Below are 17,230 nucleotides of genomic sequence, written 5' to 3'. Positions count from 1 at the left end.
CTTGGTAGTTGTTGAATTCAGCTGGGTCTTAGTGTTGAGATGGAGATCTCTGGGAAAGCTTTTGCCGTTTGATATTATGTGGAGCCAGGAGGTCTCTGGTGGACCAATGTCCTGAACTCTTCTCTCTCACCTAAGAGGCACAGGCCTGACACCTGGCCAGAGCACCAAGACTCTGTGAGCCACACGGCTCAGAAGAAAAGGGAGAAAAAAAAAGGAAGAAAGATAGAAATAAATAAAATAAAATAAAGTTATTAAAATAAAAAGAAAATTGTTAAAAATAAAAAAATTTAAAAAGTAATAAAAAATAGAAACAAAAAAGAAAGAAAGAAGAGAGCAACCAAACCAAAAAACAAATCCACCAGTGTATCAAGTGCTAAAAACCATACTAAAAAAAACAAGAACAATGACAAAAAGAAACGGACAGACAGAACCTTAGGACAAATAGTAAAAGCAAAACTATACAGACAAAATCACACAAAGAAACATACACATACACACTCACTAAAAAAAAAAAGATATATATATATATAAAGAGGAAGAGAGCAACCAAATCAATAAACAAATCTACCAATGATAATAAACTCTAAATACTAAATTAAGATAAACTTAAAACCAGAAACAAATTAACTGCAGAAAGCAAACCCAAAGTCTACAGTTGCTCCCAAAGTCCACCACCTCAATTTTGGGATGATTCGTTGTCTATTCAGGTATTCCACAGATGCAGGTACATCAGGTTGATTGTGGAGATTTAATCCACTGCTCCTGAGGCTGCTGGGAGAGATTTCCCTTTCTCTTCTTTGTTCGCACAGCTCCTGGGATTCAGCTTTTGATTTGGCCCTGCCTCTGTGTGTAGGTCACTTGAAGGCATCTGTTCTTTTCTCAGACAGGACGGGGTTAAAGGAGCAGCTGATCTGGGGGCTCTGGCTCACTCAGGCCGGGGGGAGGGAGGGGTACAGAATGCGGGGCAAGCCTGCGGCGGCAGAGGCTGGGGTGACGTTGCAGCAGCCTGAGGCGCACCGTGTGTTCTCCTGGGGAAGTTGTCCTGGATCACAGGACCCTGGCAGTGGTGGGCTGCTCAGGCTCCCAGGAGAGGAAGTGTGGATAGTGACCTGTGCTTGCACACAGGCTTCTTGGTGGCAGCAGCAGCAGCCTTAGCGTTTCATGCCCATCTCTGGGGTCTGCGCTGATAGCTGTGGCTTGCAACTGTCTCTGGAGTTTGTTTAGGCAGTGCTCTGAATCTCCTCTCCTCATGCACCATGAAACAATGGTCTCTTGCCTTTTAGGCAGGTTCAGACTTTTTCCTGGACTCCCTCCCAGCTAGCTGTGGTGGACTAGCCCCCTTCAGGCTGTGTTCACGCACCCAATCCCAGTCCTCTCCCTGGGATCTGATCTCCGAAGCCCGGGCCTCAGCTCCCAGCCCCCACCCGCCCCAGCAGGTGAGCAGACAAGCCTCTCAGGCTGGTGAGTGCTGGTTGGCACTGATCCTCTGTGCGGGAATCTCTCTGCTTTGCCCTCTGCACCCCTGTTGCTGTGCTCTCCTCCATGGCTCTGAAGCTTCCACCCCATCCACCCCTGTCTCTGCCAGTGAAGTGGCTTCCTAGTGTGTGGAAAATTTTCCTCCTTCACAGCTCCCTCCCCGAGGTGCAGGTCCCATCCCTATTCTTTTGTCTCTCTTTTTTCTTTTTTCTTTTGTCCTACCCAGGTACGTGGGGAGTTTCTTGCCTTTTGGGAAGTCTGAGGTCTTCTGCCAGCGTTCAGTAGGTGTTCTGTAAGAGTTGTTCCACATGTAGATGTATTTCTGATGTATTTGTGAGGAGGAAGGTGATCTCCACGTCTTACTCCTCTGCCATCTTGAATGTCTCTTCCCCAGGGAATTTTTGAAATGTTTTATATGTAGAATGCCCAGGATAGGGCACCTGTTGTCTTGACCTAATTATTAGTAACCCCCTCTTCAGTCTCAAAAGTAACTCAATTTGGATGGTAAATTATATGATTACCCCACTTATGTATGGTATCTGATTTTATCTTCATGCAATTTTATGAAGTTAGCATGATGATGACAAATACAGGGAAGTAATGTGTTTCAGTGCATGGACCTAGTAAGTCGAGAAGTTGTGATTTGAACCTTGGAAATCTGACTATTAACTATTATGTTATTTTTCCATTTGCAAGTCCGTCATATCTGAAACTGTGCAATCAAGTAGTTATTCACTGAGAGCGAACCCACCATCTAGTATAGGAACCAGTTCCATTTTGTGTATTATGTGTTGAAAGTTTTTTTGTTCGTTATGCCGAAATCTATTCCTCTTTAGTTTCAGAAACATGGACCAAAACAAATTAGAACCAGATTGTTAAAGGCTTTTTTATTCCATGTCAAGAAGTTTGTGTTATCTTTGAATCTGAAGGCAAGAGGAGGGGCAAGAAAGTTGCTTTTTTAATTTTTGGGATCTTAAGATCAGAGGCATTGATTGTAAATTATGCAGGAGGAGACTGAGAGTTTCACTGATCCTGAAGATAATCATTAGGATTTTTTACTCTTACATAGCAGTTTAGAATCTTATATTTGGTTTTACTCTTAGAGTCAAAGTTTACAGAAAATGTGGATGAACAGCTCTGTAGTCACATGATTGATGTGTTAAGGGTTGGTGAGATTTTGTCTTCACTCATACACAGGCAACTCTTATTAGAATAGTAAGTAGGCAGGAATTCTCTCCTGCACTTGACCAGCAAGCAGAGGCTCTGATTATCATTAAGATAATGAAAACAGAAAAGAAATGTGTATTTCTCCCCCTTTCCAGAGGTGTATGTGACAGATCTGTCAGATTCATCATACTAGACATCATGTTTTGAAGATACTTTTGTATTAGACAGGTTTAGCCAACTACAGAAAACCACGAAGCTGAGATTTGACCAACAGAAGATATACAAACTTGTGAACATATGTGGGAAATGGGAAAAGTCATTGGCCAAAAGGAATATTTTTAAAGTATCTGAAGTAACTGCAGCTTTCTGTGATGAATCTAAAGGAAATATGTGTGAGGAGAGCCAAGTTCTCACTTTCAAAAACATTTTTCCAGATGCATTTTCCTTCTTTCTCCTGGGGGTTTGTGATCAGATTATCCAGCTCTAAAGTAGACAAAATAGCTACTCCAGTATATTTATTGTTAAGAGCATTATTAAGTTCACTGCTTTTCATTTAAGGATGGGAGAATTTTGACTGCCAACTTTAGAACCCTCTTAAAAATAAGAGCTTCAGAGTTCAGTGTAGCAAGGAAGCTTTTAAAAACTCCATGTTCCATTTGCCTGTGGCAACATTTGACCTCTTTCCTCAAGCCTGCCATTTAAATTTCTACCTTATTTCCCTCACAGCCTTGGAAACAAACCAACAATTACTTTTAAACAGGAATCATTATAGTTTAAATATCACATCTCTTATTTGGTTATAGAAACATTTTACCTTTAATTAAGTTTGTTTCAAAATCCATGTTTCCAATCAAAGAGAAAATGTGCTGTGAAGTTCAAACATAATTCACTGTTGGAGGAGGTGGTGCACTTTAGAATGTTTTCTAGCGATTTTGTAGAACTTGGCACAATGACTTGTTCCATTTTAGGGGAGCTGTTTTAGTCCATTTGGGCTGCTCTAACAAAAATCATAGACTACATGGCTTATGAACAATGGAAATGTATGTTTCACAGCTCTTAATGAGGACCTGCTTACTGGTACATAGACTGCCATCTTCTTACTGTGTCCTCATGTGGTGAAGGGGAGAATTTTGGTCTCTTCAGCTTCTCAAAAAGGCATTAATCCCATTCATGAAGGCTTCACCCTCATGGCCTAATCACCTCCCAAAGGTCCCACCTCCTAACACCATCACACTGAGGGTTGGAGCTTCAACATATGAATTCTGGAGAGACACAAAAATTAAGTCTATTTTGGGAGCTATTTGCTTCTATATTAATAACAGTGCCACCACTTTGTTCAACTCCAAGGAGCACTATTTTCACTGTGTTCTATGTAGTCTAAGGGATCCAATATAATGTTGCCCCCTTGGACTTAGCAACTCCATGTAAATATTTTCATGACCTTGATTATGTTCAAAATTGCCAAGGTCATAAGAGAGGAAGAACATGTAATAAAATTACTGAAGGGATCAATTGAAAGGAAATGTGCATCTCAAGTTAGAGGACAGTGATTAAGTTCATGGTTTAATGTAACTGGAAATCTAATTTTCTAATTTTTTGGATCCTGAAGTTGAGTAATCTTGGCAAAAAACGTGTAATAGAGCAAAACTGAATAAAATCCTCACTGTTAAAGAATCAAATTGCTTCTGAAACCTAACAAAAACTTACCACTAGCTTTGTTCAAAAACTTAGTAAATTATGGCACTATTCTCTCCGTTTTCCAGAAGTTAATTATTTTCTTGCTCACCAGTCCATTTGGCTTAGTAGGACTGAGCTCACATTCTGAATAGACAACTTCATGATTTTAGGTATTGCCGAATAAGTTAACTTTTGCTTTTAAATTCTTGGGGGCTCAGTGATTACAGAGGACTTAAAATGACTGTCATTTATAGCCAAGTGACTGGTGTTGTCTATTAGAAACACATGGCAGAGGTAGCTGAAGTTTGGATGCGATGACTGCTTCTAAAACAGGTGTTTACCAGAACAGGGCAATAAGTGGTATTGCAATTAGGGATGACAAGGGCATATTTAAAAACCAGTGCATATTAAAATACACTGATGTAAACAAAAGCCCATAACAAATTGATCTCACAATGCTCAAATAAATAGACTTTACATTTTGGCCATGAAATAGATGTCTATTTTAGCCTAGGAGCACGCTCACGACCACTTCAGGGCTGGCAGGTGTTGAAAGCAATGTTATTAAGGAGAAGAGCTCCAGATGGTCCCAGGGAAAGGGTTTCTTCTATTATAATAAACACAAGGAAAGGCTGACAATCTCTATGAATGACAGATGAAAATAACAGGCAATAAATGAGATCTAAGACTGATGCCTCATGAGAAGAGACTGAGTAGCTCTGAGCAAATATGGCATGTAAAATGGAAAGATATTCCTGAAGAAAGAGAGATAAAAATATCCCCAGGGAAAGCCCAGGAAAAAGAGGAGATAGGAAGTTTCCCATGGATGTCATTTATGCACTCTGCTGGCTCCAAGAGCAGCATATTTACTTATTATTATTTTAACTTTTAATTATGGAACACTTCAAGCATGTACAAAACTAGACAGAACGGTAAAATGAACCTGTACCACCAACGAGCTGTTATCAGTGCATGGCCAAACTTGTTCCATTCTCATTCCCACCCACTTTCCACATCCTCCTTTTTTAAAGTAAAATATCAAACAGTATATAGTTTCATTTGTAAAACATTTTATATGAGACCTCATTAAAGTAGCCTCGTATTATCGTGATAACATCTAAAATTTAACAGCCGTTTCTTAGTATCATCAAATATGCAGACACTTGAAATTTTCAGTTGTAGCATTAAACGTCAATGATCTTTTATGTTTACATTTTGTTTGCTTGAACCAGGCTCTAAATAATGTCCATACAGTACAATTGTTTGATACTTTCAAGTCTTTTTTTTTCTTTCTAGGTGTTTCCTCTGTCTTTCTGTGTCTGTCTCTTTCTCCCTCTTTCTTTTCTTGGAATTTACTTGTTTAAGAAATGTAGTCCTATGGATTCACCATGGTTTAGATTTGCTGACTGCATTCTCATTGTGTTTAATATGGTCCTCTGTCCTCTGTGTATCCTATAACTTGACAGCTAAGTTTAGAATGTTGATCAAATTTAAAATTGTTTTGGATTTGGTTTGGTTTTTGGCATTGTTACCTTAGAGATAATGTTGAGTTCTTTCATCAGGGCTATAAATGTCTAGTTACCTCTCATTTTGTGATATTAGCAGCTATATATCTTTAAGTCATTAAAGATTGTCAAATGTCATATAAAATACACATACATTGGCATATACATATGCAATGTCATATACATTGCAAGACTGAAATATGCTATTTCTATTATTACTTTTTCATTTATTAGCTGAAATAATTCTTTAAAGAGACTCTTAACCTCTTATTTGTTTACTCCATGACACAGTTCATATTGAAAGGGAAGGATAAATGCATTATTCTTTTCCTTTTTTTACAGTCTTAAAACTAATGAGTTGATTAATTATCATTCTTCACTGGTGATCAATCTCTTTTGAATGATTTTCAAATCATGGATGTAATATACTTTATGCTCTGAATCTCTTGCCTTATTACTATTTCTGGTTTACAAATTATCTTAATTTTGGCCACAAGAGCCTCTTTAAATTTGTCTTTTGAACTCTTTGACCCAAATCTAGTGGTCATTGATAATTTCCTTGCTATCAGATTTGTAAAGCTTGCCCAGACTTAAACACTTATTTCATCAGATTTGAAATCAGCAATTTCTACAACTGTCCTGGCTCCTTGTGATGTGACCACAATTTGGAAATTCAGTGTACTCACTGCTTCTGAATTATTTGTTGTTTTTCATCCTCTTCATTGGATAGATCAAGAGCTATATTTGTGATGCAATAAGTAATGAAATCGTGTGGCTACTTTATAAGATCTTTACATAACTTCTATCTTACATTTTCATCTACTCCCTTCAATGCTGAAAAATTCCAGTTGTCAAGGACACTGGAGATGCTAGAATTAAAATATTACATAATTACCCATTAATTTTATCTCACATTACACACAGTGAATCAAAATTGTAATAGTGACAACTACCACTAGTAATATGATTACCAAAAACTCTATAAATTTTTATTTTGCAGTCTTTCTTATAATTCAACATAATACATTAGTAAGTATTATCAAATTAATGTGTTCCAAATGACTTAGACTAATCCTTTTCTATGCATCCAAGTACATGCCTTGGTTTAGTTCACATAATGAGTCATTTTAGAAATTTTAAAAATTTTTAATAATTTCATTCTTACATAAAAATTTTACATAGTTCCAAGTTAAGTCTTGGAAATAGGTCACATTTAAAGAAGAGTAAACTCTATCCCTGTTCTCTCTACTCTATTCCCTCCCTCTCTTACAAGTTCATTCATTCATTTATTATTTTACGATTTATCCTTCCATTGTTTTTTAGGAATATCCCTCTTTAGGTGAGAGTAACACATTATATTTTAGTATATGGTTTGTTTTAGGGAGTTTTGCATTTTTGTTCCTATGTTTACTTTAATATTAACATCATTTTCTGGTATCCTTTCAAGAAATATTTTCTATTGGTGCTTTGCTAAGAAGATTGAAAATATCTAATAAACTTTTCTTCCCCTACTCCAGCCTCTCCCATATCATAGAATTTTAAGTAATATCATTTTACTTTCAAGTAATAACTGTTATTATATATTTTGACATGCTCTTTCCAGTGTCCTCTTATTTTTTCAATAATTTAACCATATGTTTTGTCAAAGCATATCCCTATGATACACAATTTATCCCATATAACCATAGTTTATTCTTACTTCCAAATGCAATGTTTTTATATACTCATGATCTTTTTATTTATATTCTTCCAATTATTTTGGTAATCTAAAGCTCATTTTTAGTGGATTTTTTAGAAAAGTCTCATGAGAATAAAATTCTCTGGGATTTTGCATTTTGATAACTTTAATTCTGCTTTTATTTTGAAAATCAGTTTGTCAAGATATAATATACTTGATTCACACATTCTTTTCTTGAATAAGCATTTGCAACTGACGTAAAGAGTTGTTATTAAAAAGTTCTGATGACATGATGATCTTTCTCTCATAAGTGATTTATTTGGAGGTCTTTATTTTTATTTCAGAAGAGTATTTTAAGCCTTATTGTTGTATTTTACTAGGCTAAGTCTCAGAATTGATCATTCTAGTGACTTTTCGATTTCTTAAATCTTTGTTATTAGTATTTGTGTCCTTCAATTTTTCTTCTTTTGAAATTCCTATCACACATATGTTAGATCTTCTTGGCATATGTTTTACATTTACCATTTCCTTCCAAATACGGAGATGTGTTATTTCTTTTCCACTTTTAATATTCTTCCTTTTCAACTTCTATTTAGCTTGAGGAATTATCTGTTGTTTTAATTCCTGTTTATGCTTTTTCTACTTTAATACTAATTTCTGAAATATTTTTATTTTATTCTAATTCTTTCTTGATTTCTGTAATTTCATTCCTGATTTTCCCTAATTGTAATTTGTGTTGTTCTTTCATGTTTTTTTGGGCAGTCCCAACTTGTGCAATAAGGCAAGAAAAGAAAAGAAAAAAGTATGTAGAGAAGACTGTCAGCAAGTCTATTTGGCCTCATGCCAGGGCCAAAATCTCAACCTAGCTCTTTTTTATTAGTCATAGAACTGATATTTACATATTTACATATCTATCTGATAATAACATTTTTTGGTTCTATATGAGACAGAAAATTCCAACACAAGTATACTATATATATTATGAATATGTAAGGATAAGACTGTCTTTGTGTGGATAAATGGTTTGGATTGGGTCCCTCTGGTTGAAGGGATACCGGCTTGGAGTTAAAGAAAGAAATTGTGAAATTTTTCATTGCCAGTCATGAGCTAAGGAGTATGAGTTATTCAGATATGCACCTGAGAGCCATCATTATGTAGAAATAACAATCTCTACATCTGAAAAACAAAAGTTAAATGTCAGTCAATATGAGTGAACCAACTAAAGAGAAGACTGAAAGAATAATTGTTATAATGAGATTCCTGAGAATATACACAATTGGATCCACTGCCTGTGGAAAGAAAAAAACAACATGTTCCCCACTGTAAGTGGGTGGCAAAGGAGAGGATAGTTGTCAGATTTGTAGGTCTGGTAGCAAGAAGTTGAGATCATTCCCAACTGATGGGCTTTTGATACAGCCACTATGGAGAACAGTATGGAGGTTCCTTAAAAAACTAAAAATAGAACTACCATATGACCCAGCAATCCCACTAATGGGCATATACCCTGAGAAAACCGTAATTCAAAAAGAGTCATGTACCAGAATGTTCATTGCAGAACTATTTACAATAGCCAGGAAGTAACCTAAGTGTCCATTGACAGATGAATGGATAAAGAAGATGTGGCACATATATACAATGGAATATTACTCAGTCATTAAAAAAACGAAATTGAGTTATTTGTTGTGAGATGGATGGACCTAGAGTCTGTCACACAGAGTGAAGTAAGTCAGAAAGAGAAAAACAAGTACTATATGCTAACACATATATATGGAATCTAAAAAAAAAAAAAAAAAAAAGGTTCTGACAAACCTAGGGGCAGGACAGGAATAAAGACACAGACATAGAGAACAGACTTGAGGATATGGGGAGGGGGAAGTGTAAGCTGGGATGAAGTGAGAGAGTAGCATTGACATATATACATTACCAAATGAAAATAGATAGCTAGTGGGAAGCAGCTGCATCACACAGGGAGATCAGCTCTGTGCTTTGTGACCACTTAGAGGGGTGGGATAGGGAGGGTGGGAGGGAGACACAAGAGGGAGGGGATATGGGGATATGTGTATACATATAGCTGATTCACTTTGTTGTACAGCAGAAACTAACACAACGTTGTGAAGCAATTATACTCCAATAAAGTTGTTTAAAAAAATAGAGGTGAGACCATTTGCTAAGGGGGTCTTCCAAGAGACAGACATAGCATTAAAAATGCAATGAGCATGGATAAGATTTGAATCAAGCCTGTTTTAGACAGTTAAAGAGTACATTAATCAGAAAAATGTTGGATACTCACAATCACGTTTACATTTACACACATGTATACACTCTTCTATCTCACTTATAAATACAAATTTACTCACAAATAAAAGTGAGACCAAATATATACAATAGTTTTTTTTTTTAATTAATTTATTTATTATTTATGGCTGTGTTGGGTCTTCATTTCTGTGCGAGGGCTTTCTCCAGTTGCGGCGAGCAGGGGCCACTCTTCACTGCAGTGCGCGGGCCTTTCACTGTCGCGGCCTCTCTTGTTGCGGAGCACAGGCTCCAGACGCGCAGGCTCAGTAGTTGTGGCTCACGGGCCCAGTTGCTCCGTGGCATGTGGGACCTTCCCAGACCAGGGCTCGAACCCGTGTCCCCTGCATTGGCAGGCAGACTCTCAACCACTGTGCCATCAGGGAAGCCCAATACAGTTATTTTTTAAAGGTTATCCCTGAGAAATGAGATAACAGGTAATTTAATTTTAAAAATATCATGTTTATCATTTTTTTCCTAAAATGAAAATGAATGACTTTTACTAACAGATTTTTAAGGATTGAGGCAGGGTTTTACAGAGTCATGGGACACTACAAATTTATGATTTAGAGACAATAATTTGGCTAAGCCCAGAAGCACGAATACTCAGGTGAAGAAATTACATGAAAGAGCATCTTCCCAACTTATCCTCTAAAGATTTTATAAAATGAAAACCAAGAAAAACTAGAGCAGAATCTGCAGATTGCCAGTATCAAGCAGAGCATGATGTCAACAGCATTTCTAAAGGTGAATTATGTGTATCTTGACCTAAATTTAATAGTAGTTTACATTGTTTTGTAAGTTTCCAAACTCATATTGAAATGCACTAGTTAGTTTCATATTTAATCCATACAATTGATGTCAGGATGCCGCTCATTCTTAATAAGAAGGTATTGGAGTCCAAAGGGAATAAGAAATTTTTCTGTGAGTGATATTGCAAGATGATAGCAGAACTGGGATTAAAATTCAACTCCGCCATATGCTGAATTTTGTACTCAACTGAATGGAGTCCATATGACTTTTTCTCTGCTTCTACCATCCTCCAAAGTCTGCATATGTTTTATACACTGCTCTATTAGGAAAGGTTCCTAAACAGATGAATATTTAAAATGCATGAGAATAAGCAAGATTTGAAGAGATAGTATTATAATCAATCAAGCTAAAATTAGTTTCCTCCTATTTCCAATATTCATCCTGACCAAAAATGTTCCAAGCCCATGGGTTAAGTCAGACAGCACCCAGGTGGGATATATCCGTTTCTGTGTTTTAGATACACTTTAAACAACTTGGGTTCAAATAAAGTTTAAAGTTGTGTCAGGAGAGTCAACATTTCCCAAACTCAGGTAGACATTAGTTTTCCATCCAGGTGTCATACAGATGTTATGTTTCAGTGTTAAAGATAATATAAATTAAAACTGTTCTCAGCCCCCTTGTTTTCAGTTCCTATCTCTGTCTGGTTAATTGAACTCCCCCAACAAAGATGTATCATAGAGGATATATTCCTAGTATTATTTTCTTCTTTCTCCCCCTCTAATTACATGTAACGTGTGGTGTTTTCATGTCTCTGAGGCAAAAAACAAAAACAAAAAAACACCTAAGATTTTAGCTTCCAGATTTTGTTTCACTGTGACCTTGGAAGAGATGTTCCACATTTTGAGGTACAGTTTAGCTGTTAAACAACTTATATCACTGTGTCCTGCTGGTATTTATCAAAATTCTCTAGCATTATTTCTTAAACTTGATTTCATCTGGAAATACTGGAGAGTTACAGGATTCCACACCTTACTGGATTCCTGTTAGGATAACTGCATAATTTATTGTCCAAATAGCACATTTTTGCAAGTGAAAGGGGCAATATTAGAAATAATGCTGAAACAACAGGCTTAAAGTGTAACTCTCTGAGGCAAACCAGGATATATTGTCTAGAAACAAACTATGTGAAGCCTACAACCTATATCCCTAGATGGCTACAGGGTACCATTTACATATCAAACAATGTTTCTTTCCCCAAACCAAATTATTTCCTCAATTTTCCATCTATGTATATTGTACCATATTTCTCCTAGCCCTTATAGTTTACAATAGCAAAATCATTTTTTTCACTTCTTCTCTTTCCTTTGCTTGGAATAGCCATTCATCAGTCCAGCCCTTTTCATTGTTTTCCTTTACAATCTCTCTTGGATTAACATGCTCCCTTTGCTCTTAGCATCCAAGCACTATCTGAACACCATCCTAACCTCATTCTGACCTACTTAAAAAATTATTTTCCCAAATATCTATCTAGTTAATAAGTATAGACTTTTTCTGTTGGTCTTTAGATAAATATATCTGTTAGCTGCATACATAATGCTTTATATCTAGTAAGACCACCACGTGCACACATGCTCATGCTCACACACGCACACACAACACACACACACTGTTCTCTCTATTACCTTAGTATTTTGTTCCTGTTGAACCCCTTTCTTAAGTTGCCCTTCAAGGTGAAGTACAACATGGTGGAAGAGCACAGACTCTAGCATAATCCATCACTAACTTGATCTGTAGGTCTGGGAAAGTTACTTAATTTCTTTTTGCCTTCTTCCCTCATTTATTATCAGGGTTTGTTCTAGAAGGCTTTGTTGCCAGAGGCTGCCCTGTGCATTGCAGTGTGTTTAAGGTGTAAACCAAATACCCCTCTGAGACACAGATTTCTTCCAGAATTCAGCAAGCCAAACAGGAAAAAGGTGGTAAGAAAGACCGTTAAGGTTGGGTCATGTTCTTTGCCATGGGACTCCAAATATCATTGAAATCTCAGAGTAGGTAGCAGGAATTTCCTTAAAAATTTTGGAACCGTTCCCAGGGTGTTTTTTTTTTCAAGACTGATACATTTTTCCTTTCCAAAGGCCTCTATTGCCATCACTCTCGGCCAGAGGAAAAGAGAAATTTCCTTAAAAGGATGACTACAATATTAACAGCTGACCAGATATAAATGAAATGGAAAACTGAGTGCATAAGAAAAGCAATGAAGGGAAAATTTTAATATTACTAAACCAGGGTCCAAAGTAATGAAAAATAGAAAGATAGGAATATTTTCATAGAGCATCCTGATGTGACTTTACCAAAAACAGACAAGTCCAGAAATCCACTGAGAAGCAATATCTTAATACCATATGCAGTTTATAGTAAGAGTAATTAGAGAAATATCTCTTAAAGGTTTGGATAGTAAAAGCAGTGGTTACAGAAATTCTGGATGAATTTGAATGGGCAGTATGAAAGATTATTATAGAATATTTAAAATACTATAGGTAGATTTTTTCCATTACCAAGATGAAGCTACATTTCCTGTGTCTTAAGAGAACAGCACCCAAGAAATTTATAGAATTATGACTCTAAGAGAAATACCAACAAAAATGATGCATATTTTCCTGGCAGTCAAGTAGGGCAATGATAGAGCTGGTCCAAGCCTGAGTTGGATGTTGATTTAATGGGAGAGCATCTCCTTCTGGATAGAATTATCTAACTCAGGGGGGTGAAGTTGGACAAGATTTAGGTAAACAATAGATGCCTTTGGTAGACTCAGAACTTTGTATCTCACTGCAAGAGGACTTAGAGTATGCTTTGGTAGCAAAATCTAGAAGAGTTATGCTAGAAAGATGAATATCTGGACCAAAAATCAAAGGAAAAGAAAAAAATATTGCCCTAAAATCCATCAAACAGTGCTAGGTTTACATGTGCTGAAAGAACAGAAGAACAGCAAAGAGAAATAAAATATTAGAGGCATATCCTACTGTTGATGGCAAAAAGGTAAAAATGCTGTTCAAAGATTTGACATTCTGTATTTCTAGAACCACAAGTTTTATTAACACCAATAACAGCTACAATTTAGGCATCTGCAAAAAGTTATTCTCTAGTTAGAACAAATACGGAGTTCAGGGAGAAAACATTCATAGGAAATGCGTCTCACCCACTGTAGGTATTCCAAAGCAAGAAGTGATGGAAGTTGCCAGTGGGTCCTGAAGTAACTATACTCGCTCACCAAAGTAAAGCAGGTGTTCTCTATCCTGGCTATAATTAGAGTTACCTGGGAAGCTATTAAAACTCCCATTGCCCAAACTGGGCTGCAAACCCCCTATGGGGAGATGTGCTCCTCAGTAGTTTAAAGCTCCTCAGACAATAAAATGTGTTGCCAAAGTTGGGAACCACAGTGCGAGTGTCATTATTACTGACAAGATTAAGGTCACTTTCAATGCAGCACTGGGATGCCAGAAAGAATGTGCCAAGGTGAATGGTGACTAAGGGGGGGTTGTCTATAAAAGATGGGAAAGAAAGAAACTTATAACCTAGAGACTGGAGCAAATTTCTAAGCTTGCAAGAAAGTGGTGGGATCTTAAATACCACTCCCAGAGAGAGAGAAGGTAGTATGCATACCTCCTCCCCCAATACAGGGTGTCAATATTCACCTCTCACTGGGAGAGATTTCTCCCAGTTGAGTTTAAAGTCACTCATACAACTATTCCAACAATCAGCATAAGCTAGTATCTCAAATCTGAAACCAAGATTTTCTCCATCTAACCTGTTCACTGAGATACCAAGCACTTTTCCCTATGGTTCTTGTCAACACTCAGTCCTGGATTCTAGAAACATGATTTTGCCTGGGATAACTGCTCTTGAGCTGAGATTAGATAGATAGATAGATAGATAGATAGATAGATGATAGATTCTTTTCAGATACTTTTCCCCTATAGGTTATTGTAAAATATTAAGTATAGTTCTCTGTGCTATACAGTAGGTCCTTGTTGGTTATCTATTTTAGTCAAAATGGAAAGAAAATCATTTTAGCTTATCTATGAGACTGGTTTTAATTTTAATGGGTATGTAGATTCAGTAAGGAAATAAGTTTCAAAATTTCATCCAAGATAGCTCAGCTTTAAAGCAATCATTTAAAATATTTTTCTCACACTAGGCTATAGTACAGAGTTAGAAAACAGTGCAGCATTTCCACCTAAACAAATACCCAGATGATCATGAAGAAGAAGATGATGATGATGATGATAGTGATGAAGATGCTGGTGAAGAGGATGATGATGATGATGGTGATGTTGATTACCGAGAGCCTCACAGCAGGTCTGGCAAAGGAAGCAGGCTGAGGTCAGACCATGCAGCATATGTGTGGAAGCCTGTGGTTACAAGGATGGTCTCAATGACAACAACGAGGACAAGATCCTTGGCCAAATGTCCATCTTGTCCCTGGCGTAGAATTTGGTTTTTAAATGTCAAAACATATGGAGGATGCATTCCTTCAGTTTGGAATCCATCTGCCACCATTCACCACCTCCAATTTTTTATTGTAAGGACAGATTTATACTGTAGCATTATCTTTTTTCATTCTAACATCGGGCTAAGCAATCTGGTGTGAAAACAAGATCACCCCAGACTATTGCAAGAGTGTGCTTTCATTGACAGCAGAAGATTAACAAAAAAAAGCAGAGGTTCTATGACTGAATATGGGAGACTCCAGTTAAAGACTACAAGTACTTCAGGAGGGACACATCTTTTGCTGCTTTCTAAAAACAAAATCCATAATAAAGAGAGCAAATAGCCTCGTTTGGCAATTTCCACTTGGGTTCTAGGATATTACAGGATATTTTGTTCATCGTTATCTTTTATTTTTCTCCTAATTTAGTTTTTTTTTTTCTTCTTTGACTCCTATAAGTGTACTTGGGGATTCTTATCCATTGCGTCAATCAAGATGTAGCTTCAGGAAAAAGAAAACTCTTAATATCCAGTCTCTACAAAGGGAGTGGTTGATTCTTGTCACTAAATGTTACTGATGTTTAATCCTGTAAGAGCTACTTCAAGAGTAATTTTAACCATGCAGCTGGTTCAGTTGGGATAAAAAGACTTTTGAACTCTCAGGTCTAAAGCAACATTGAGAAATGAATGTGCTTTAATGTGACTTCTTGTAATTGGAGTGGAGGGAAGAACGTTTTATTAACTATTTCAATACATACATATGCTAATTGAAAGTCATATAAAGTAAAATAGAGAGCTGTCACAGAAAGTGAAAATGTTCAGCTGTAGGTGATTATGCTGACGGCTCTCTCGCTTTCATACTACAGAATTCCAGAGATGGAAGTCCGTGGTATACTAGGGAACTTCTACAGACCCCCATGACCACAGCTACCTAGTCAGTACCAGCATATATTCTACCATCTCTTCTATAAATTCTCCAGACTCCTAGGTAAAGACACTCCTTCCAGTTATGAGCTAGATTCTATCTCATCCTGCCTATTCAAAGACATTATGCAAACAAATCTCTGTTCTTTGTACTACATTTTTCCTCATCTACTGAGTGACCCCCATCAGCATATAAACCTGCTATTACTTATCTCATATTAAAATAAATAATTTAAAAATCTTCTTTGAACCCATTTCTCAGTCAGATACTAGTCCATTACTAAATGTTCTTTTGCAGCAAAAAATTATGAAAGGATTATTTATAATCCTTCTCTTCAATTTCTCTCCTCCAATTCTCTCCTAAATCTTTGCCAATCAAAAATCTATCTCCAGCCCTGTACTGAAACTGCTCTTCTCAGAGCCACTAATGACCTCCAATGTTCAATTCTCAGTCCTAATCTTACTTGACCTATCAGCAACATTTGACACAGAATAGACGATTGTGTTCTCCCTGACACATGTTCTTCATTTGGCTTTCAGTGAAACACTGTTTCCTTCCAATGTCATTGGTCATTCATCCTTAGTTTCTGAGGTAGATTGTATTAATAGATGCAATCATTCACTTCCCCAATGCATACATCTTTGCAGAAAAACTTTACAATGACTTCCCCTTGTGGGTGTAGCTTGTTTCTCCTTTGTCTGAGTTTGGGTTAAAGCATGTGACTTGTTTTTGCCAATGGTTTATTAACAAGTGTTTTACAAACAGAGGCCTGAAAAGGCCATCCCCATAAGAAAGACATGCTGGGACTTTTCCAGTGGTCTCAGAAGGTCTGACATGCGGACAGAGTTGCTGCAGATACACTGCCTTTGTCCAGCCCTGCCCATAACACAGCTTCTAACCAACCTGCATATACATGGGTGAGCTCAGTCAAGATTGGCTGAGCCCAGCCTAGGGCAGCTAATTCTAAGACTTGTAAGCTAAACAAAATCTTATTGTTATATACCACTGAGATTTTTGTGATTCTTTCTTATGCAGCACTATTGTGGCCCTGGTTACAGAGGTAGTCTCTTTTCTTTGTTTCTCCTGTTCTGCATAACTCCTTAACATTGGAGTGACCTGGATCTCAATCTTTGAACCTCTTCCTATCCATTAACAATCCAGAGCATCATTTTTTTCTCCCTTTATTTATGTTAAGTAATACTTATAGTACAGGAAATGGCATACAATGGCATGATAAGTCTTAATTCAGTAATCAAAGCTCTGGATTCTAAGAGT

Source organism: Balaenoptera borealis (genome assembly GCF_965194805.1).
Source record: "Balaenoptera borealis genome assembly, chromosome: 5".
Taxonomy (NCBI): domain Eukaryota; kingdom Metazoa; phylum Chordata; class Mammalia; order Artiodactyla; family Balaenopteridae; genus Balaenoptera; species Balaenoptera borealis.
Note: the sequence above shows the minus strand (reverse complement) of the source record.